The sequence below is a fragment of the Rhinatrema bivittatum genome, chromosome 4, assembly GCF_901001135.1.
Source record: "Rhinatrema bivittatum chromosome 4, aRhiBiv1.1, whole genome shotgun sequence".
NCBI classification, from domain to species: domain Eukaryota; kingdom Metazoa; phylum Chordata; class Amphibia; order Gymnophiona; family Rhinatrematidae; genus Rhinatrema; species Rhinatrema bivittatum.
In genome coordinates, this window is record NC_042618.1 from 45,419,083 (window position 1) to 45,442,361 (window position 23,279).

Genomic DNA, 23,279 nt, shown 5'->3' on the forward strand with positions numbered 1-23,279 from the left:
GACAATTAGTATCAATGCAAAGCATGCAGGTCACTTTTGTTGGAACATGTCATATCTATTTCTATTACAAGTTGGCGCCCTGTCAGATTTAATTCAGGAATAAATAATATTGCAATGTTTTATATTCCCAGAATTAGAGAGTGAGCTTTCTTGGAACAGCATAGAAGTTGAAAGTTTGCAGTATACATGGACCCTTCTGAATTTAGCAAATCAAATGTTCTCTGTAAACCGAGAGAGAGCTATATTTGCTGTATCCTCTCTCTCTCTCTCTGTTCTTTTGGCACTGCAGTTTTCCATTTGATGTTTAGATAGTTGACAGCACTGTTCAGTATCCTTCAGCAGTATAAACAGATGAGCTAGCACTGCAGCGCATTCAACAGGAACGATTCTGTCTGATGGGTGGTTCTTCTCCAAGAAAGCTAAGGCAAGTATTTTCCTTTCCAAAAGGTTCTTCTTTCTTGGTTCACTTTGTTGTACGACTTCACAGAAATGGCGACCTGTTAACAGCTAATCTGGTTCTTACATTAAGATTGTCTTCCATTGTTTATGTGAGAGCTGTTGCTATTTTCCCCAAAGTGCAAATTATCTCATTCTCAAAGCTTCAGTTTGTATCACAGCAGGAATGTCAGTCCTCCTTTGAGATTTTCACCCTTGCATTGCTTCATGATACTGGGCAGAGATTGACCATATAATGCCCAGACTGGTTGTCCTTCTGATAAGTGTGGAGGGACAGTGCACTGCAGTCAAATACACTCCAGACACCAACATTTTGTTATTTCAGAGGTAGTCAGAGCAATTCAAAGTTACCTTACAAGTGTTACTTTCTGACATATGGAGTACAACTAGTTTAGTACAAGTGACCAGGGATTGTATCTGTCTAGTAGTGCTTTATAAATGATCAACAATAGTAGTAGCAGCAGCAGCAGTAGTAAGTTATAGCACTTGAAAAACTAGCTAATTGCAGTTAACAGTTAAATCACACTTGGATGAAAGATTATATATAAAGCATACATTTTAACTAACCAGCTTTTAGCAAAAGATTGGGGAACTTTAACTGTGATGTTTTTTTCTTATCATTTAAAAATGGCCCTGTCTTTTAGGGGGCAATTTTCAAAAGGATATACATGCATAAAACCCAGTTTATACGTTTAAATTAATCAGGGTCTTGTGCATATTGATGTGTGCACGGAACTCACTTGAATGCACTTCGACGTGCACTGTATAGAGGCGTTCCGGGGGAGCAAGGTTGGGATAACATTAGCACTTGTGCGCAGATGGCTTTTCTGATTTTAAAAACTATGTACGTAAGTTACCATGTGTGAGTTATGCCCTGTTTGGAGCAGGTGTAACTTTCTGCAAGGTAATTCGTGTGCATGCTCCACCAATTACCCAAGGATTTTCAAAGCAAATGTTTGCACCTAAGTTTGCTTTGAAGTGACTGCTATTGCGGGCAGGTTGAAAATTACCCTCTTAATTATTTTTATTTCAAAAAGAAATGGTTATGAAAGATTTTCAGGTTACAGAAGGAGAAACTATTTAAGTGGTCTCCTTTGTAGCAAAGCAATGGGGATTAAAAATACAGGGCTACCTAAGATTCCTTATACATGCATAGAAAGCAACATGGCCAATCAGACTAGCAGTGATACAACTTTCCCTGCATGCTCCACTAGCTCTTCCTGGCAAAGGTCCATGTTTTGCAGCACAGCTAATTATAAAGAAAACTGCATCTTGCTGACTCTAGTGATGACGGAAAGTCTTAAAAGACAGAGGCCATTTAAAGTAGCAATCTAAAGTCAGTGCTGCATGTAGATGTTAGTATAGACTCAGCGCATCTACAGAGTTTGGGTCTGCTTAAGCTAGCAAAATTTGAAAAGTTTTGGAGGGAGACACATTGTAATATGTCCTCTGACAGGGAGAAGTTATGTTAATGTTTCAAACTGCACGTGATTCTTTGTCAGCCTCACACACATGTGCACACAAATTCCACATCTACCACATACGTGGGGGAATTTTATAAGGGACACACACTAATGTTGTTTGCCAATTCCCAGTTCATTCCCAGTTCACCCAGTTTAGAGATAGGAATTGCAAATCCCTCTAATTTAAAAACCTCCCTTCCCCCATTAGGCCCAACCCTTAAAACCCCACTGACTTACCTAAATTTTTTTTGTTTTAAAAGTTACCCGCCATCCATAGCAGAAGTTCAATGACGCGTAAGTATTTATGTGCACGTTTCTTGGCCGGGTCTCAGCACGCCTACACCCAGCCCACGCCCATGCCCCACCCCTTTTCAGAAACGTTTTACTTGTGTGCGCAGCAGGAGATATGCGTGTCCTTGGGTGACTTTTAATATCCACTTGGCGCACGCCGGCCCAACTAGTGCGCATAGCTCCCTGTTTTGGCACATTCATTTGGGAGGAATTTTAAAATTTACCTATACATATAGAGAGAGAGAGAGAAAAAATTCTCCAAATGGAAAAAACACACTAATGTGAATAAATTAAAAAAAAAAAAAGTTTTGTTCAAAAACATGCCATAATGAGAGCAATGCCTGCTATATATAGCTAAGCAATCAAATGAAATCTAATCATATTACAACATGAATAAATTCTGCTGCATAACTCTAATGCAATTCAAAAACTGGGCAAAAGAATATATTGAGCTCAAACACCTCTATTTAGTTGCCATGCTTGAAGAAAATGTGAGACTTGGAGTAACTCAACAATCTCTTATATTGTACACAGAGTTTTGCAGAGGTATTAGGTCTATGCACTTATCCGCGGCAGCAGCCTTCCTTCTACTATTGAGTTACAAACAGTTAAGAAACGTTTTTTATACAATCCATGCTAACTAGACGCTTTCCACTGCCGTGCTGAGCGGGCGAATTACTCCAAGTCTCATGTTTTCTTCAAGCATGGCAACTAAATAGAGATGTCTGTTCGCATAGGGGTAGATTTTAAAAGGGTTACGCACATAGGGGTAGATTTTTTAAAAAAGCGCGTTCGCGTACTTTTGTTTGCGCACTAGACCTTCTAACCCTCATTCCCAGTGTGCTATTCACACAGATAGCGACAATTTAATAGGTCCTGCTATGCTTTACAGACGTTTCGGTGCATGTCACAAGATTGAGCTGCTTTTTGGTGTCTCCAATGATAAGGTTCCCCCTGAGGAAACCTTTACTGGTGAAACAAGGGCCTTTTTATCTGTCAACCCAGGACATTATACATCATAGGCTGTCTGTTTTGTATGTATGAATGCTAGAGTGCCTGTGTATGTCTTTGTGGTCTCATATGTTTTGGTATTTGAGAATGTAACATTTGTAGCACTGACATGCAATTATCGTTGGCAATACATCTATTTGTTATACCTTTTATATGCTGCCACTACGTGCTTTACTAGTGGAACTAGTAATCAAATTCATCCTTTATGCAGATGACATACAATTCTTCATCCCATTCAACAAATCATTTGAAAAAACGACCTCAACCCTGTCAACATACATGAAGGCAATACAACAAAGACTAACGGAGCTGAAATTAACACTAAACACAAAAAAAAATCTGAAATTGTATGGTTGAAGAGAAATTCCACAATCAAAACACCAATTCTAGACCTAGGAAACTTCAACATTACTCCTTCAGATCAGGTACGAGACCTAGGAATACAGATTGATGAAAATTTGTCAATGAAAAAGCATATTAGCAAACTAATTAAAACAGGATACTCCAAGCTTCGAATATTACATTGACCAAAACCTCTACTAACAATATAGCACTTCTGTACTGTCCTACAATCTCTAATATTTTCCAACATAGATTACTGCAACTCCCTATTACTAGGCCTACTCTCAGGACTCATAAAACCTTTACAACTACTACAAAATGCCTCAGCCAGACTGCTACTAGGGACAAGGAAATTTGACCACATCACCCCCTCGCTGATAGCACTGCATTGTCTTCCTGTACAATACAGAATTCACTATAAAGTACTGACTCTAATTTTTTATATCATCAACAAAATTAATCCAAGTGTATTGGGAGTGACTCTTCAACACTACACACCACAGAGAGTCCTAAGATCGCATGACAAAGGACTTCTAAAAATGCCTACAACACGGAACAGACACTTAACGCAAATAAGAGACCACATGTTTTCCATAGCAGGCCCCAGGTTATGGAACTCTCTTCCAGAATCACTACATCTGATAACAGAAAGAGAGTTTTAAATGGGAACTGAAAACGTGGCTCTTTAGAAAAGCTTATAATCTAACATAAAGGCCAATAAACTGACAATGTCACTATCAGATCTTTAAACAATATTAGTAATTTGAATAAAAGGAATTGAATGATATAGAATGTAAAAGATTACATCATGAGTTTGGCACATAGGACAATGAAATGAAATAGCACCTTAATTAACGCATACTTGATGTTGTGTTGACCTAGAAGTAGTATTTATAACTGTAAGAAACTAGATAAGGCATGAAACTAGAAAGTGTTTGAATATGACCTTGACTATGTATTAGCTGTTTGTATTAACCCAGAATATGAATGCTGACCTACAATGGGAGTGTTGACTCAGAAACCAAATGATGACTTTGTAAACCGTTGTGATCTTATCTTGGAACAACGGTATATAAAACACCTAAAAAAAATAAATAAATAAATAAAATACTACATATATCTGTTTGTAAGTTCACAATATATTCTTTTGCCCAGTTTTTCAATTGTATTAGAGTTATGCAACAGAATTCATTCGTGGTGTAATACGATTAGATTTCATTTGATTGTTTAGAGCAGGCATGGCTCTCTTGTTTTTATATGCATGTTTTTGAATAAAAATTGTTTTTAATTTCTTCACATTAGTGTGTTTTTTCTATTTTGGGAATTTTCTACGTACATTACATAGAGCACTTTATACATTATGGGGCAGATTTTAAAAGCCCTACGCATATAAATCCAGCTGGATTTACGCGCGCAGGGGGGTTACCCGCACCGAGCCTAATTTGCATAGGCCCGGCGACCCGTGTGTATGTCCCGGGGCTTGAAAAAAGGGGCGGGACGTGGGTGGTCCGAGGTGGGGTGAGCGCGTGTCCAGAGGCCTTCGTAGGGCCTCTAGGCCGGGGGATCGCGCGCTGGCACTCAGCCAGCGCACACAACCTACGCCTGCCCAGAGGCAGGTGCAACTTCTAAAATAAAGGTCAGGGGGGGTTTTAGGTAAGGCTAGGGGGCAGGTTAGGTAGGGGAAGGGAGGGGAAGGTGGGGGAGGAGGAAGGAAAGTTCCCTCCGAGGCCGCTTCAATTTCGGAGCAGCCTCGGAAGGAACAGGGAAAGCCATCAGGGCTCCCCTAGGGCTTGGTGCATGCATGTTATAAAATCGGGCATAGATTTGTGCGCGCCAGGTAGCACGCACAAATCTATGCCCGCTCGTAGATATTAAAATCTGTCCCTATATATATTGCCCAACTTATATATATATATAAATATATATATAAATATATATATATATATATATATACATACATACAACATCATATCTGAAATGCTTCTTGAAAGAAATATTTTTAACAGTTACCAAATAAAGATCAGTTACCAAATAAAGGGCCTCTGGAAACCGATTCCAGAGAGTAGGCACTGCAGTGGAGAAGACATGGTCCCTTACTTCAACAAGATGTGCTGACTTAATTAATTGAGTCTCTAGTAGATCATTATTGGCTGATCTTAAAGCTCGTGCAGGTTTATAAACATGAAGAGTCAAATGAAACCAAGTAGGGGCTATTGCGTACAGCAGCTTATGAATTAATAGGATTACTTTAAATTTTACCCATCAAGTAATAAGCAACCAGCGCAGATCAAACAATATTGGGGTGACATATTCCCAAGGCGACATTCCAGTTATTAAGCGAGCTGCACTGCTTTGAATGATCTTGATGCTGGTAATCCCAAATAAAGGGAATTACAGTGGTCAAAAACAAGAAATAACTTTTGCACCACTATAGTGTGAAAGTCAGAGAGGTTAAGCAAAGCTTTTAATCTTCATAAAATCTGCAGTTTCCAATTGGACGATTTAACAATGGATTTTATTTGGTATTGCATTGAAAGATTACTATCCTGGATTACTCCAAGAATGTGCACTTCAGTTGTAATTGGAAGTGTTTTATATATATAAAAACTCTAAATAAATAAATAAATAAATAAATAAATAAGTGGTGTCCATCAAAAATAAATGTAGAAGGATAATCTAACCATAGAGTAAGGCAAAGTATAAAGATTTCAGTTTCATTAATATTTAAGAGTAATCTGTTATGGAACAACCAAGGGGTAGATATTCAAAAGCTTAGCCACGATATTCGGTGACTTATCTGGCTAGAATGTAGTCGGATATGTCAGGGGCATTCCATAGAAACATAGAAACAGAAATGACGGCAGAAGAAGACCAAACGGCCCATCTAGTCTGCCCAGCAAGCTACGCACTTTCTCCATTTTTTTCCCCTTTTTCTCTCTCCCACCTGTTACTATTGGCTTCCAGTACCCTCCAGCCCTAATTCCCCTCCACCCCACCACCAATTTAGAGAGCAGCGCCGTATCTGCATCCAAGTGACATCCAGCTCAATTAGGGGTAGCAACTGCTGTAACAAGCAGGCCACACCCTTGCCCCATACTCTTTACCCACCCCTCTTTTTATTTGTTTGTTTTATTTATTTATTTATTTATTTATTGGGAGATAGCAGCCCTCCATATTTCCGCTCCGTGAAGGTGGAACACTAACTACTGGCCACTGGCATCCCGCTCCGTGAATGCCTCTGTGGCTACTGCCGCTCCGTGCAGTGTTTTGCTGCCTCCACTTTATTCACGCCCTCTAGACTTGATGGATCCACAGGTTTCTGGCTAATTTATCTAGCCACTCAGAGGCTGAATATGAACCCTCATGTTTTTTAAGGTAGAAAGGTTTATAGTCAAACATTTGAGTGCAGAAGAAGTAATCAGAACAAAATTTATGTCATCTGCATACAGCTAATAAATTAAGCCCAATCCTGCAAGGAGATGACAAAGTGGTGTCAAGTATACATTAAAAAGTGCGGCCAATAGGGCTGATCCTTGAGGGACTTCTGCAGTGATAGGTTGCCAGGTGGAAAAATTAAAAGCAATTCTGACCTGTTGTTACCAATCTGATAAAAATGAAGTAAACAATGCCTCCTGGCATAACTGACCCATGACATTATACTGAGCAGCCCAGCGTTCCACAGCAGTCACTTAGCCCATCAAAGACACGGAGAGAACTCCAGAGGAGAAAGGAAACAAGTGAAATAAGGTAACACTACTTTAAAGAAAAGACTATTGAGTAGTGAGGTGCCATAGGGACAGAGCAGCTGGCCCACCAGAGCAGCAGAGGACACTCCTGCAGAGAAAGAGGCTCAAGAAAAGGAAAAGGTAATGCTGCTTTAAAAAAAAGGTTTCTGGGTAATATAGTTCCAGAAGGAAAGGACATGAGGATCCGTGTTAGGATAATCAGGGTGTGGTTTTGAAGAAGAAGAAAAGCCTCTCAAGAGACCGTAAGGAGAGACATGGCTGAGCATGCAAGATGCCGTGGACTGCCAGAAAGGTGCAAGGTGGCTGGAGAAGCAAAGGTTGGTCAGAGGGCGACTACGGTAAGCCATGAGCTACCACTCCAGTTGGACATAGTCCTATAAGTGAACTGAAGAGCCTGCTGCTGGCAACTTAGCCATATGGCAGGATGTATCTTAGAAGAGAGTCTGGGTTTGTCGCATGGGCTTTATGCCAGCCTGTGTATAAATGCCTGGCCATTTATGCTTGTAATGTCTGGAGGTTTCCAGATATGAAGTAACAGACTTGGAAATGGAATGAAGACTCTGTTTACAGTAATGGATAGTATAAGACTCCCTATAGATGGAATGGCGGAGTTCTCCTGAGGTTATCTGACAGTGGTTCTGAGCAGGACACAAGCAGTGTCCTGTCGCAGTAGGAAAACTTCAGCAACAAATCACATCACAGGGTTTCCTCCAACCATTTCATAGTTTAAAATAACACCATTGAAAATGTTATTACGTTACTGTGCCAACGAGAGCAAGCCACTTGCACTTGACATCTCTTGTATCTAGCTAGGACGAAGGGATGTGCATTCATTTTACCTGAATGAATAAAACAGGATGAATGAGTCCATATTCACTTCAATTCAAACAGAACAAACTGAAAATAACCTTTTCCAAAAATACCTGAAACCTTGCAGGAATTTTTGGTTTATGTCAAACAAAATTTAAAAAGCCAAAATGGGCCTTCGAGAGACCTTCTGACCCCTATTCCTTCCATCAAGCCCTGAAGCAATGTCATGTTGGTGACTCTCTCCATGTGGCTGGCAGAATTTATTGACCAGGCAGGGGCGAACAGAATCACTCCTGCCCTTTTCCATCCTAAGGTTCCCACAGAAAGGGGTAAGTGGGGGCTGGGGAGTTGGTCCCTAGCCCTGGCACATGGTTCTGTGGAAAGGTAGGATGGCTGCAGTTAGGCCCGGACTCCAGGCTCCATTTGTATTTGATGGAGGGGGAGTGGAGGAGCCCAAGTAGGATCTGGCTGGGCTCGGCCTGTGCCCAGGGGATTTCTTGGAGGCAGAAAGCAGATTGGAGGGCCTCCCAATGGCCGGGGGTGGGGGGTGTTATTCGGGAAGGTATATTTTGTTTTTTTATTTTTTTTGGGGGGGGGGGGCTTGAGAAACTCACCAAATAAAAAAAAAAAAATTACGCAAACAAAAGAAAAAAAAACCCCCTCCAAAATGAATTAACTAACCAAAACACTTTGGGGTCGATTTTAGAAGCAGCGTGCGTGCGTGGTTCCCAGCATGCACACATGGATGCGCCGATTTTATAACATGCACACGCTGGCGCACGCATGTTATGAAATCTGATGGCCGTGCGCACCTGTGCGGGCGGCATGTGCAGGGGGAGGAATTTTCGCAAAATATGTGCGGCGATGCAATCGGGCCTCCCCCAGTTCCCTCCTAGTCCGTTCCAATTAAGGAGCAGACTGGGAGGGAACTTCCCTACCTAACCTTCCTCCCTATTCCCCTCTCCTCCCCACCCCCTAAAGCTAACCTAACTATCCCCACATTTTTTATTTTAGTACTTACTGCTACTCTGGAGCAGAAGTAATCTCCGCGCGCTGGCCGGCTGCTGGCACATGCTTCCCCGCGACAGCGTCGAATGGCGCTATCCTGGCCCACCCCCCTCCCACCTCCCAGACCCCACCCCCTACCCGGCCTGCCTCTTTGGAGAGGCCCGGCACTTCGGCATGTACCGGGGTTTACGGGCGAGACCGGGCCCGTTGTAAAACGTACGTAAACTTCGAAATTTATGCGCGTAGCCCATTTAAAATGTGCTTGATTTTTTTTTTATTGCTGCACATCCTTACTAGTAAGGCAGAATGGCTGAGGTTCTTCTGCCTGGGTTTGAACCTATGAATCACAGGCTTACCTCGATGTATAGCACGCATGCATTAGACACAGCAGTTAGGCTGATATAATATTACCCAGCAATGTTTAGTTACATGAAAACTGGATTTCAGCTACCATTTCACAGTGTCATTTCAGCCAGGTCAGTTTTGACCACATTTCATCTTCAGATCTTTCTTACAATAAGTCCTAACACATCTATGCTAGGAAATGTGCCTCTTAAATCTTACCTGCCAGCCACTTCTCTTTGGGAAGCAGGGAGGCTATGTTGTTTTATATCTATAGTCGTCCAACAGATAGGAAAGATATTGACTACATTTTCCTGTCTTCAGAGTGATAAGACAAAGAATCAATTTTTTATTACTTTATGACCATTTTTATTTAGGCCACCAATAAAACTACTCAGCTGTATAGAAGTAGTTAGATTAAAATGTGTTTTACTTACAGGCACCGCACAGATAAATGCTTAGGCTTTTAAGTAAGCTAGGTTTGCAGTAAGTGGTTTGGCATGCTGTCTGTTTCTGATATGTGCCACATAGATTCCTGCCTTACAGCTAATTTCGGCTCAGAAGAAGCAGCATTTGGAGCTTTTAGACTATTAAAATTATAGCTTCACTTTTCTCTTTCAGCCATTAAGATCCCTTCATTTAATTTCAGTTGAAACTTTAGTGTTTTGCTGATGTAGCTGGTGCCAGCCTACGGATCTTATTTCCAGCTCTCAGACAGACGGGCAGTGATAACCTATTCTGATTGCAGCATCTTGGACAGCTATAAATGAATTTGTACAAGACAAAGGGGGTCCAATTTACTCAGATGAAGGATTTGCTGTGCGGATCTCCCGGGCTAGGCTTTTGCACCATGAGCAATAGGTATGTGATGTCAACCAGATCCTGTACCAGTGCTGCTGCTCATCTGGGAGCCGACTGGCACTGCAGCCACTAGTTCAGAATCCTTGGAAATGTTAATATGAAGCAACAGAAGAATATATATTGGCTACCTTTAATTCTCATCCAAGAAGGTTGGGGTTTGCAAACCAAACTTAATAAAAAAATATCTTAATTGGGTGTGAACATAATTTTGTAGGATTGGGCATACCGGCAGTGAATGGATACATTTAAAAAAAAAAAATCCAGCCTTGCCATCTGCTGGTAGGTGCTTCTGTGTCCTGCTAGCATATGCTCTATGCTTATATTAGCAAACAAAGCTGTTCCAGGGACTGTAACAAAAAATTAAATGACTGGAAAAAGTAACTCTCTCTCTCTCTGATACTGTAAAAAATGTATGAATCTGCTTTATATTATACTCTGCAGAGAACTTCATTCTGGATCAGTGGATTATAAATGCTGAATGCATATAGAAATAAATACAATATCTTTTGGGATGTGCCTTTAGTCTGCATCTCCAAATAAGATGGTGTGAGTAATGGGATTCATGAATTTTATTAGTCATAATGTGATAGGCCTTTGTTATGCAATCATAGCAGAAAACGTGTTAGCAATATTGTATATATGAGCCACATATCCTTGGAAAAATAGAACAGTGTATTCTCTAGCACTGACATCCCAGTAAAGTAGGTCCCTGGCATAAAAATGGAATGGACTATCATCTGATTGATTTTGCTATTATGATGTTAGTATTGTGAAATCCAAGATGTCCATCAGGGTGCAGAAAATACTGTTTAACTACAAAGAAGGTTTGCTATTGACTGTCTAGTCCACTCTGGTATATTTTTTGAAAATTAAAAATCAATAAAAATGAATGTTTTTTTCTTGACTACCTGACATAAAAGAACCTGTTGCACAACTCAAGTAAATTTTCTGCTAGAGAGACAGTGTATAACATTGTTGATTCCAGGCAAGACATTGCTTAGGGTTTAACAGCAGATAGCTATCAACAAATCGGGAAAACAGCCTGACTGAATGCAGATAGAAAAAGATAGGGCGAAATGTGAAACTGTTGGAAACCCATTACTTCGTCGACATATGTGTATTGATAGGAAGGTGTCACCACCAATGGTATTACAATCTTATATATTTGTTGAAAAATGGAAAACATTTCAAACAGAAGCAGTAAAGGGCAGATTTCCTACAATCACATCTTCCTTTCTGGGTAGAACACGGGCCCTCCAGAAAGAGTTTCCCAGGCTCTCCAACAAGATTGGGAAGAAAGCAGAATGCTTTGGGAATCTTGCTACTTCTTGGATGATCAGTAGATACTATGCCAATGCAGGATCTCTGAATGGCTAGAGTTTCCTAGCAGCTGAGCACTAAAATTATTTTAGGAATAAATATTCCAGCGAAGTAGGCCCTAAACAAACAGGACCAGGTCTGGGTGTTAAAATAAAGTTAACTGTTTGATAATAATACATTAGAGTCCATTATCCAGAAGTGTGAGTTTACATCTGATTGGTGGTACATTAATGATTTTCCTTGGTAGGTAGGTGTCCTTTGTCCAGACCCCTGGGAAGAACCTATGGTGATTTTAATTGTACAAACTCTCCCAGAGGCTGTCTGGGAATCCTGTTAAAGGGGGTACACCACTTCACTCCCTTGGGGTCTCCAGCTCTTGATCTTCTCTCATTCTTTAGTTGTTACTTCAGGGAATTTCTCTTGGGGAAAAATCTTTGAGATCAGGCTAGTTCTCAGCTCTGTAGTCCCAGTGGGGGAAGGGGGATCCAAAACCTCCCCATTCTTCTTAAGTCCAAATAATACTTTCAAAAGTTAAAATGGATATCTTCTCTGCCCTCATTGTCTCTCGCAGCAGGATCCATCACTGGTACTGGCCTACCTTGGGTTTGGAGTAGGCTCACAGGTTTTTGGTCTTTGAAAAGAACCCCTTCACCCCAAAGGGGTATCGGGCTTAAAATCTATCTCCCTGTAAAACAGGAAAAGGACCCTCAGGCAGGGGGTGTACTGGGAGGTGTCACTTCTAAAAGAAACTCCTTTGGGTGACATTGGGAGGCCTCACCAGAGTGTGGAAAAAATACATCTTGCTCTCTGACTTCTCTCTAACTGAATCCCACGGTGTCTTAAAATGGCCGGGCTAAATAGCACTAAGGCATCCAATCCAGAGCCTCCAGGTGGGAGGGACTGAGGGGTATGGATGGCTTCTCACTAGAGTGTGTTAAATTACAGGGACAGTAACATCTGGTGACCAGACCTGGAGGGTCTGCCACTCCAGATACTCTGAAAGAGAGTAATAATTTACAAAGATTAAGATTGTGGCTTCTCTTCTACAAAATGTCTGAACCTTATTGATGTCCAGATACTCCCAGTATTCAGCCTGCAGCAATTTTTCCAGTTCTGCCATACAGTGAGTGGGATTCTCGTAGGCACTCCCCAAACTCTGCCCCTCCCCACACAGCCTAGCAGAATATTCTGTGAAGTTGCTGAAAGATTACAGTAGCTTTATGGGCACCTACAGGACAATTAAAGTCCAGTCTCAGGTGGAGGTAAATCCTCTCACTGTGAGTGCAGTTCTATCAAAATCAATAGAAGCTTGTAAGTCCAATTCATCTTCCTCACTTCCCCCTCCTTGGAGTATCTTCTCCCCACCTCCCTTTTCCTTCTATTACCACATCTCCCCCGCATTGTCCCCTTTCATTCTTACCTTTTGCCTCATCTTTGTTCACCCTTCTTTTCCATTCATAGAGAGAGATCTCTTTATGTATTCCACACTCCTCTCATTGCCTACTGTGTTGCACCCCTTTTATTTATTTATTTATTTATTTATTTTAAAATGTAGAGTCTGCCTATCGACGATATTAGGCGGGTTACAAATTTCCTTTCATAATACTCTCTCCTAGCCACCGGTGCACCCCCCAATCTGGCTCTCCTTTCTACACGGCCCCTCTTCCATCTCCCCATCTTCATTGGGTCTTCCCATGCCTCGCCTCACATGCTTACTTCCTCTTTCTTCCTTCTCTCACACTTGTCCCTAACACAAATACTAGCACCCTACCAGTGCCCTTCTGTATTTTCTCCAACAAAAGTAAAAAGGATCATGGAGCCTGAAGTGTTAATTGTGTTCTGACTTAATGTAGTACGTGGAAGGATCACACCTGACAAACAGGAAACTCGCCCTTCGCTCTCAAGTGCATGTCAAAATCATTGATCAAGAGTTATGCTGAACATGAACATTAAATTATTGAAAGATGAACCACAGAAGGCTCCATGATTAATTATTTACAGTCTGTCTGCTTTGTGATTACTGTTAACGTGGCTTCCCGTTACAATTCCGCCACACAATGCATGCCATTACATGATTTTGGCTTTTCTGCTGCTCTATATAATGCCTCTTCATTACTAATACATATATGCTGCGTGCACATTCAGATATATTGTCTATATATGCCTATGAAACATGCTTGAAGTGTTACTAGTAAAGATAAACTAAGTATCTCATCAAAATGACTGGCTCCTTTTATATGACTCTATTTGCAATAAAACCAGATTCACTGATATGAGAAAATTGCAAGGTTTGGAAATAATTGAAATAGACCAGGGGGGAGACTCCACCAGGGCATCATTTTACAAGTGTTTTGCTTCTCTGAAATATTTATCCCATCGGTAGGATGCAAAGAGAGGGGAAAGTCATGTATGTTTGTATCTTCCAGGCATACAATTACTTTATTGTATGTGTTCTTTTTTGACTTCTTTCCTTGGTATACAGCAGGAAGGTAGAAATTCAATCCCCCTTTGATAATCCGTTGGCATTGGATCAGTGGTAGGGACTCTAATGATGCAAGAGTTGCTCTTGAGATTTGAATTGCTGCCCAGAAAGCAGATGCATCCTTCCTTTCAAAAAGTGGCCATCACCACATGGTTCTGTTGTGATTCTGCATGTTATGCAGCCTCCCAACCATCAGAGGCCCTCGGGGAGCTGCTCTTACCCTATCTCTAGTCATAGCCACCGTGATCCCATGACTCAGCAGGGTTCAGACTATTTAACTCTGCCTCTTGTTATGCTCAGGGCCTTGTCATTGAGTCTGCTTGGCTCCCTGCTTGGCCCTACATCTCTGAATGCTCTGTGACTTTCTTAAGCCTTCTGCTCTGGTTTTGCTCAATGGCCTCCGTAGGTGTTCTGCTTTTGCCTTGCTCAGTGGCTTTCTCAGGCCTTTTCCTTTTGCCTTGCTCAGGGGCCACCTCTGGCCTTTTGTGTTATCTGTCTGATCTAGTCTTTGACTTATCTATCTTGTCCTGTCCCAGTATCCAGCTATTGTTCCTGACCCAGTCTTGTATCAGTTACAGTCCTGCTCAGCCCCAGCCTCTGTCTCCAGTCCTGCTCAACCTCAGTCTTCATCTCCAGTTCTGTTCTGTTTACCCCGGCCTATTCCAGTGTCATAGCCTGCTCCAGTGTCCCATCCTGCCTCAATGTGCCACGCCTCCTTGCACCCGGTTCTAAACTCTAGTTCCACGCCTGCTTTTGGTTCCAGTCTTACTTCAGCTCCAGTTTCCAGTCCAGCCTAACTTTAATCATCAGCCCCTGTCTAAGTCCTGCTGGATACCAGAACCCAAGTGCTCAACCTGCGAGGGAGGTGGCTGGTATAGGCCAAAGATTCTCTTAGTTCAGTCTTGCCCTGTAGCCCTGGACTGTTCCCGTGAGGGTTCCCTAGACTAGCTGGGTCCTCAACCACAACAGGTTCAGAGACAAATTTGTCCAAAGATTGTGCCCCCTCTATTGATAATGGTTTTCAAGTATAACAGGGTAGCATGTATACAAATATGTCCACAACATTTGGTGCATTGCATAATTAGCTCCAAGAAAAGGTTGAATTGGCCATGTACTGCTCATGCTCTACATATGGAGGGTAATTTTCAAGAAGACGTATGAACATAAAACAGTGCTTTTACTCACAGAATTGCCCCACTTGAAAATTGCCTGTCCAATGAGTGCTTAAAATTACACACACACATACATGCTCCATGCGTAAGTAATTTTAAGAGTGTATAAACCCCTGTGTAGAGCAGAAACTTTGAAACAATCAATAAACAGTAAATTCTGCTACTTATAGCTCTTATACTACTATATTATATATAGAGAGAAGGTGTGGATGACCATCATAAGTGTCTAGTCACTGGCTCTTAATGATGCCTTAAATGACATTGAGACCTGGTCTATATAGTGCAGTAAGCTGAAGGCACAATATCCAGTTTAATCATAGGTCTTTCCTCACCACAGTCTTTTATAGGCTCAAGATCACATAACTATGATGAACATTAGATAGTGCACTAAACATTAATTTAGAGTGCACTTATCTAAGTCCTGAAGGTGATCCTCCTAAGTCCTGAAGGAGGATCACCTTCAGGACTTAGATAAGTGCACTCTAAATCAATGTTTAGTGCACTATCTAATAGGGATGTGAATCATGTGATCGATCGTCTTAACGATTGATTTTGGCTGGGGGGGGGGGGAATCTGATCGTCATGGTTTTTTTTGTTAAAAAATCATAAATTGGGGAGGGGGGAAAACCCCCTCCACCAAAACAACCCTAAAACCCACCCCGACCCTTAAAAACAAATCCCCCCCAAAATGTTTTAAAGAAGAGGAACACCCAGGCCAGGACTCTGGGGCCTGGGCCTGATTCCTGGCTAAGGTCCTCAGCATCATGCCTGGGTCCAAGCCTAGGCTCCAGTTTTGGATCAGGTTGTGGTTTCGGACCTAGACTCGGGCTGTAGCCTAGGCTGAGACCCAAGCATCAGGACCTTGCCTCCAGGTTGGGTTGTGGTGTCGGGCCTTAGCTCGGGCTCCAGCCTCAGGTTCCAGCCTAGACTGAGGCCCAGGCATCAGGACCCGGTCTCCAGGGCAGTTCGCATCATCGGACTTGGATCCTGGCAGAGTCCCTGGTGTTGGTGCCCGGCCTCTAGGTCAGGTTGTGATGTCAGGGCTGGGTCCGGGCCCTGGTCGAGGCCCAGGCATCAGGACCTGGCTTCTGGGGCTGGTCGTGCATTCAGGCCTGGGTGCGAGCCAAAACCCTGGCATCAGGACCCAGCCTCTGTGTTGGTTTGCGGCATTGAGTCTGGGCTTAGGCCGAGGCTCTGGCATTGGGATCCAACCTCCAGTTGGATCATGGCATCGGACCTGGCCCAGGCCGAGGCCCAGGCGTTGGGACCCAGTCTCTGGGTCAGTTAATGGCATCAGGCCTGGGTGTGGGCCAAGGTCCCAGCATCAGGACCCAGCCACCGGGCTGGGCTGCAGCTTTGTGCCTGGGTCAGGGCTCTGGCCTAGGCCGAGGCCGAGGCTTCGGCCTAGTTGTTGGCAGATCCCCACCAGAACAGGTAAGTGGGGACTGGGGAGAGGATCCTGGCCCCGGGAGGGTCGGAGGGATGCCTAGTTTTTTGTTTTTGGCTGTTTTAGTGTTTTTTTAAATTGTTTGATTTGATGTTTTCACACGAATGAAACGAATCAAGCAGTCCACGAACTGAAATTCATGGGAAACAAAACCTCCTGAAAATAACTGAAAATGAATATTTTTCCCCTGCACATCCCTATTAACCTATGCAGCTAACTCTGGTTGGGCTGTAGGGCAGTCCTAAAGTTAGCCACTTTGACATATCCAACTAACTTTAAGATAGTTAGGTATATCCAACGGCACTATGTTTATCTGGCTAACTAGCCGAGCAGCACAGCGGCTTAAAATGGACCCCTTTCTGTCCTCGGTACCTAATGAGATGGTCAAGAAGTCTTCATTCTCTCCCACCATGATTATTCCATCAGTCTCCTCACCTGAACACTTTTCTTAGGCTTTCCAAAACGTTATTCTGCATCTCTAATTAGATTTAATTCTTTCTTCTTCACACATGTAAAGAATCATAGGTTTCCTTACCAAGAAGAGTGAACCAAAATCCTGGGGAGGTTCAGAGAGACTAGTTAGTCGAGATTGGGGTTTGGGCTCTCCCATGTGGAGAAGTAGACCCCTGCCACTATCTTAGATGTGGATTCTTAGTTCAATTTTTCCTGAGTTGTCCTGATTCGGGACTTCACTGTCTATGCAGTATCACTTATTGTTTATTTTTTGGAGGAAAAGAACTTGAGGGTCTTTTTGACAGAGACCTGGATAACAAAGTGGAAATAGTGTCTTAACCTTATTTTGGTCCAGAGTTTTTAGACATCTTTTGGGGTTGGAGAAGGAAGGGTTTTTTTATCCCACCCTTCCTTTCTCTCATTTGGTTCCCCCTTTTCATTAAAGTCCAAATTTGTAAAACCATGCATGTGCCGAAACGGGGGGATACGTGCGTGGCCGAGCGTGCGCCGAGAGCATTTTCAAAATGGCCCGGCCATGTGCATATCTCCCGGTATGCGTGGAAGTGCCGGGGTTTTGAAAAGGGGTGGATCGGAGGTGGAGCGGGGCAGGAACCGGCCAGGACAGCAGCCTTTAGGCCCTGACCCAGGGAAGCGGGCGCCAGAACTTACTCCTGCTCGGAGGAGCAGGTAAGTTCATCAACACAAAAAGTGAGGGTAGTAAGGGTTAGTTTAGGGGTCGGGGAGGAGAGGGGAAAAGGGAGGAAGGGTAGGTAGGGGTATAAGAAAATTCCCTCCCAGTCCACTCCTTAATTGGAGCAGACTGGGAGGGAATTTAATTGGAGCGGACTGGAGGGAACTGGGCAAAGGACCGAATGCGTCACCGCAAGTACTTTATAAAATCCCCCCCACCCCCCGCGCACGCGAGTTGCAACCCGCCCGCACATGTGTGCGTCAATATTAAAATCGGGCGTGTATGTGCATGCGGGTATTGTATTTTATAACATGTGCGCAGCGACGTGCGTATGTTATAAAATCGGCGCGGCCATGCGCACGCGTGCCAGGAACCGCACACACATGGACACGTGCATGCATGTTTTTAAATCTACCCCCAAGAATCTTTCTGTGTCTTTATTGACCGAGAACCTTAGGACCCAGGGACTCAGAATTGTTATTCTGAGGTGCTGTCTTTCACCTAGAAGGGACCTGGGATGAAGTTCTGTCATCACAGAGGAATGGATTCACATCCATTGCCAGATAGAAGGAGTTATTCCGGCATCAGGAGTATTTTCATTACTGGCCAGCAGTGCTACACTTGGGAGGTCTGCCAGAAAAAGATCTAGAAGAACAGAGATGGCTTCAGAAGAGGTATGAAATTTGAAACTTTTCATTCTGCTAAGTAATTGGGACTACCATTTTCTCCATTACACAATGGGAAGACTTGTCTATAAATTTGGGAGAATTGGGATAAGATTTGTACTTTCTTAAATCTGATTCATTGGAAAGGTGAAGGAGCTAAATCATTAAGGAATTGGCTACCACAGATTCTAAAGACTTTAATGGAAGAGTAAGTTCACAAATGTATTCATTTCAACCTGTAATTCAATTAGATTTAACATCAAAGAGATGTAAAGAACTTTTCATCCATCTTATTATCTATCCATAAATTTAACCATTTTACTTCCAGCTTGATTATTGCTGCTATAGTCTTTGAGAGATTATCAGTGCTGTTTACAAGGGACTTACGGGCCAGTGTAAGTGTTGAACAATGGAAAAGGGCCCTGAAGTTAAACTTCTCCCCACAGCCCTGGAGCCTCAGACTGATTGAATGCCTTGGAGAGCTTTGCAAACAGAGTCTGAACTTATATTGTGTGCTTTTGGGTCCATTATCCACCCGGGGGTTGTACACATGACAGGCCATTTTTCACATGACCTCAGTGACTATCTAGGACTTTCATTGCCTTATCCAGGCCTTACTTATTATCTTTCCCAACATTGTCCCATCTTACTTCTCATCTTTCTTTATGGCCTCTATCATTCTCTCTAATCCTACCTTTTTTATACGGCACCATGTCCATTTGACTCCTTATCTCTCTTTGCCCCTCTTCTAAGGAGTCAGAGTTGTCCTTTTCAGTTCATTGCCACTTACTTTTCTTTCATAATCTCCTTGTACTTCTATCTAATCTGTTTTCTTTTCTCTGATGAATTACTCCCTATTTCTTCGTCATGGTTTCCCCTCTCATCCAGTTCTTTAATCTAACTCTCTTTGGTTTCCTTAATAATCAACAGATACTTAGATCAGGGATTTGGTCTTTTGTCTCAGGGTTGTGGCTATATAAAAGTGCATTGGTTAAATGTGCTTCTTAAGTACCAATAAATAAATAACTGTTGATGAGGCTCAATCAATCAGTCTCTCCAAATTGACCCAAGCATATGTTTGAGGGACAACAGTATGATTTAGGACATAGGCATTTATAGGAAAAATGACTGCCAGATTGAAAGCAGGAAACCAAATGGCTCCTAAAAGATTTATTGTCAGTTGGAAGCATCAGTGCTGAAGCATTTCTAAAAGTCTTCTTTTTCATGTTCAGGTTAATAATGCACATTTTACGGTGATCATGACATTTACTGTAGGAGTCTTGTGGATGGGATCATTTTGCTCCTTGAAAATTGCGCTCCCATTTTCTGTGAAACATACACAGCCATATTCCTCACATCCCATGGAGGACAATTTTCCCAGGTAACTAAGCGGTTATCTGGATAATCCCCCAGATTGAAAATCATCCTCTCTTCAGTGACTGAACGTGCATGCCACTGTTTCACAGCGGATATGCTTTTAGTCCCAAGGAAAAGGGGAGGAGCCAGGGGAAAGGCAGGGAAAGAAAAGCATATATGGGGATTTCATTTTGATTTACTGCATTGTAAAGCAGGTGCAAGGTCTGTGTGTACTTTTGTATGTGCGGGCCCCGCCAACTCTGAATTTGTAAAGGAAAATGATTCACTAACCCGCAGTCTAATGTAACCCCTCGGTGGAAAAACCCGGATAATGGACCCAAGGGCATACAGTATCTTCAAATGCTATTTGCAAAGTTATCTGAGGTGTTCAATAATTCCGAGTGTCCAGGGCTCCCTGTGAAGAGAAGCTTAACTTCAAGGCCCTTTTGCGTTGTTCAACAATTACACTGCCCTTAAGTCCTTTGTAAACAGCACTGATAATCTCCAACAGTCTATGGCAGCAATAATCAAGCTGGAAGCAAAGTGGTTTCCAACTTAACTTTACTGATAGTTGATAAGGTGGATGAAAGGTTCTTTACAGTTCTTTGATGTTAAATCCATTTGATTAGCAGATTGAAATTAATAAATTTGTGACCTTACTCTTCCAGTAAAAGCCTTTAGATTTTGTACCAGGCAGTTCCTCAATGATTTAGCTCCATCACCTTTCCAGTGAATTAGCTTTAAGAAAATGTAAACCTTCTCCCAATTTTCACAAATATATAGCATATTCCTCCCATATTGTAATGGTGAAAATGGTAGTCCCGATTCTTAACAGAATGAAAAGTCCCAGTTCTCATATCTCTTCTGAAGTCTCCTCTATTCTCCTAGATCTCCTTGTGGCAGTACCAAGCTGCCACTCTCTTCCTGGATCAGTACTGAAAATACTCTTGAATGAATCCTTAATAACTCCTTCTCTCTGGCAATTGATGTGAATTCTTTCCTCTGTGATGACACAGCTTCTCCCCAGGTCCTTTCTATAGTAAATGAAAGACACCTCTTCTTCAGAACAAGCAAAAATCTGAGTCCTTGGGCCCGAGAGTTCTCACTCAAAAAAAGACACAGACAAAAACTCCTAGGGGAACCGAATGACAGAAAGGAAGGATGGACATATCTTCCTTCTCCGAAACACTGAACCAGTGTTCAGTGTTTCCTCTGTTTGCTCTGTTTCCTCTTCATTACCCGGGTCTCTGTGAAAAACACCCTCAGAGTTCTTCACCCGCAAAAAAACAAACAAAAATGGGACTGTTCAAACAGGGCTGTCCCACAGCAGGGCAACTCAGGAAAAACTGAACTAAGAATCCACACTCTAAGATGGTAGCAGGGGTTTATAAAGATTCAAGCACATACCATCTACTTCTCTCACATGGGAGAGCCCAAACCCAATCTCTACTCACTATTCTCTCTATCTCTATACACCGCAGAATGATTGATTCATTCCTTCTGGTAAGGAAACTAAGGGTTCTTTACATCAAGGAAAACTACTGCATTAGCATTTAACTATAAAAAGGGAGACTATGATAAAATGAAAAACAAAACACTAAAAGGAGCAATTCACAAAGCTAAAACTTCTGGTCGCCGCATCTCAAAAAAGATATAATTGCGATGGAGAAGGTACAGAGAAGGGCTACCAAAATGATAAGGGGAATGGAACAACTCCCCTATGAGGAAAGACTAAAGAGGTTAGGACTTTTCAGCTTGGAGAAGAGACGACTGAGGGGGGATATGATAGAGGTGTTTAAAATCATGAGAGGTCTAGAACGGGTAGATGTGAATCGGTTATTTACTCTTGCGGATAGTAGAAAGACTAGGGGGCACTCCATGAAGTTAGCATGGGGCACATTTAAAACTAATCGGAGAAAAGTTCTTTTTTACTCAACGCACAATTAAACTCTGGAATTTGTTGCCAGAGAATGTGGTTAGTGCAGTTAGTATAGCTGTGTTTAAAAAAGGATTGGATAAGTTCTTGGAGGAGAAGTCCATTACCTGCTATTAAGTTCACTTAGAGAATAGCCACTGCCATTAGCAATGGTTACATGGAATAGACTTAGTTTTTGGGTACTTGCCAGGTTCTTATGGCCTGGATTGGCCACTGTTGGAAACAGGATGCTGGGCTTGATGGACCCTTGGTCTGACCCAGTATGGCATTTTCTTATGTTCTTATGTTCTTAAATTTGCAGGAGGTGTGGGCATTGTTTAAAATGACCATCCTTGAGGCCTAAACAAATGTATTCTGTGCTTTAAAAAGGTCAAAGGAAAGCCAAATGACTGCCAGGATGGATAATATGTGAGGTAAAAGAAGAAGATAAAGCCAAAAGGTCATCATTCAAAAATGGAAAACAGACCCAAATGAGGAAAATAGAGAAGAGCATAAGCACTGGCAAGTTAGACATAAAAAAGTAATTAAACAGGCTAAGGGAGAATTTGAAAAGAAACATGCCGCTAAGGCAAAAACAAGTAATAAAAACTTATAAAGTATATTTGAAGCTAAACACTTGTGAAGAAATCATTTGGGCCACTAGATGACCGAGGGATAAAAGGAGGAAATAGCAAGGAAATAGCAGAAAAACTAAATGAATTATTTGCCTTTGTCTTTACTGAGAAGGATGTTGGAAACATTTTTTGATGGTGATGACTGAGGGACTAAACAAAATCACTGTGAATCTGGAAAATATAATAAATCAGACTGACAGACTAAAGAATAACAAATCATTGGGACCAGATGGTTTTTACTCAAGAGTTCTGAAGGAACCCTAACATGAAATTGCAGACATGTTTTTGGTGATTTACAACCTATCATTTAAAACAGTCAAGATACCAAAGACTGATGGGTGGCCAATCTAATGCCAATTTTTAAAAAGGGTTCCGAGGTGTACCAGGAAACTATAGATCAGTCCCAGGCAAAATGGTAAAAGTTGTTTATTTATTTATTTATTTTTAAATATTTATTACTGCCTCTCTATGGAATCTGTTGCCAGAGGATGTGATTAAGGCAACTAACATAGTGGGGTTTAAAAGAAGGTTGAACACATTTCTGAAAGAAAAGTCCATAAACAGTTATTAGCCAGGTACATTTGGGAAAGCAAGTGCTTATCCCTGAGAGTGAGATACAGGAAATTGATCAACTATTGGGGATGTATTTATTTATTTGAAATTATTTAAAGAATATCCCGAGAGCACTAAAAACAATACAAGACATAACAAACAAAAAGCCTGACTGGGATGGAACAATACTACCTCAATGCCACTCGGTTAAAGCTACCACTTTCCCACAGCTTAATTGATAATTGATCACTGTGAATGCTC

General features: G+C 42.0%; 1 protein-coding gene across 3 annotated transcripts in view; it reads left to right on the forward strand.

The window, feature by feature from the left end:
• The first annotated feature begins 220 nt into the window (after positions 1-220).
• The window catches only part of LOC115089772 (nutritionally-regulated adipose and cardiac-enriched protein homolog), a 73,593-nt gene continuing 50,534 nt past the window's right edge, over positions 221-23,279 (forward strand). For all 3 annotated transcript variants that reach the window (XM_029598065.1, XM_029598063.1, XM_029598064.1), the window contains exon 1: positions 221-424. The gene's annotated coding sequence lies outside the window, so the exon portion shown is untranslated. The remainder of the gene's footprint in view (positions 425-23,279) is intronic.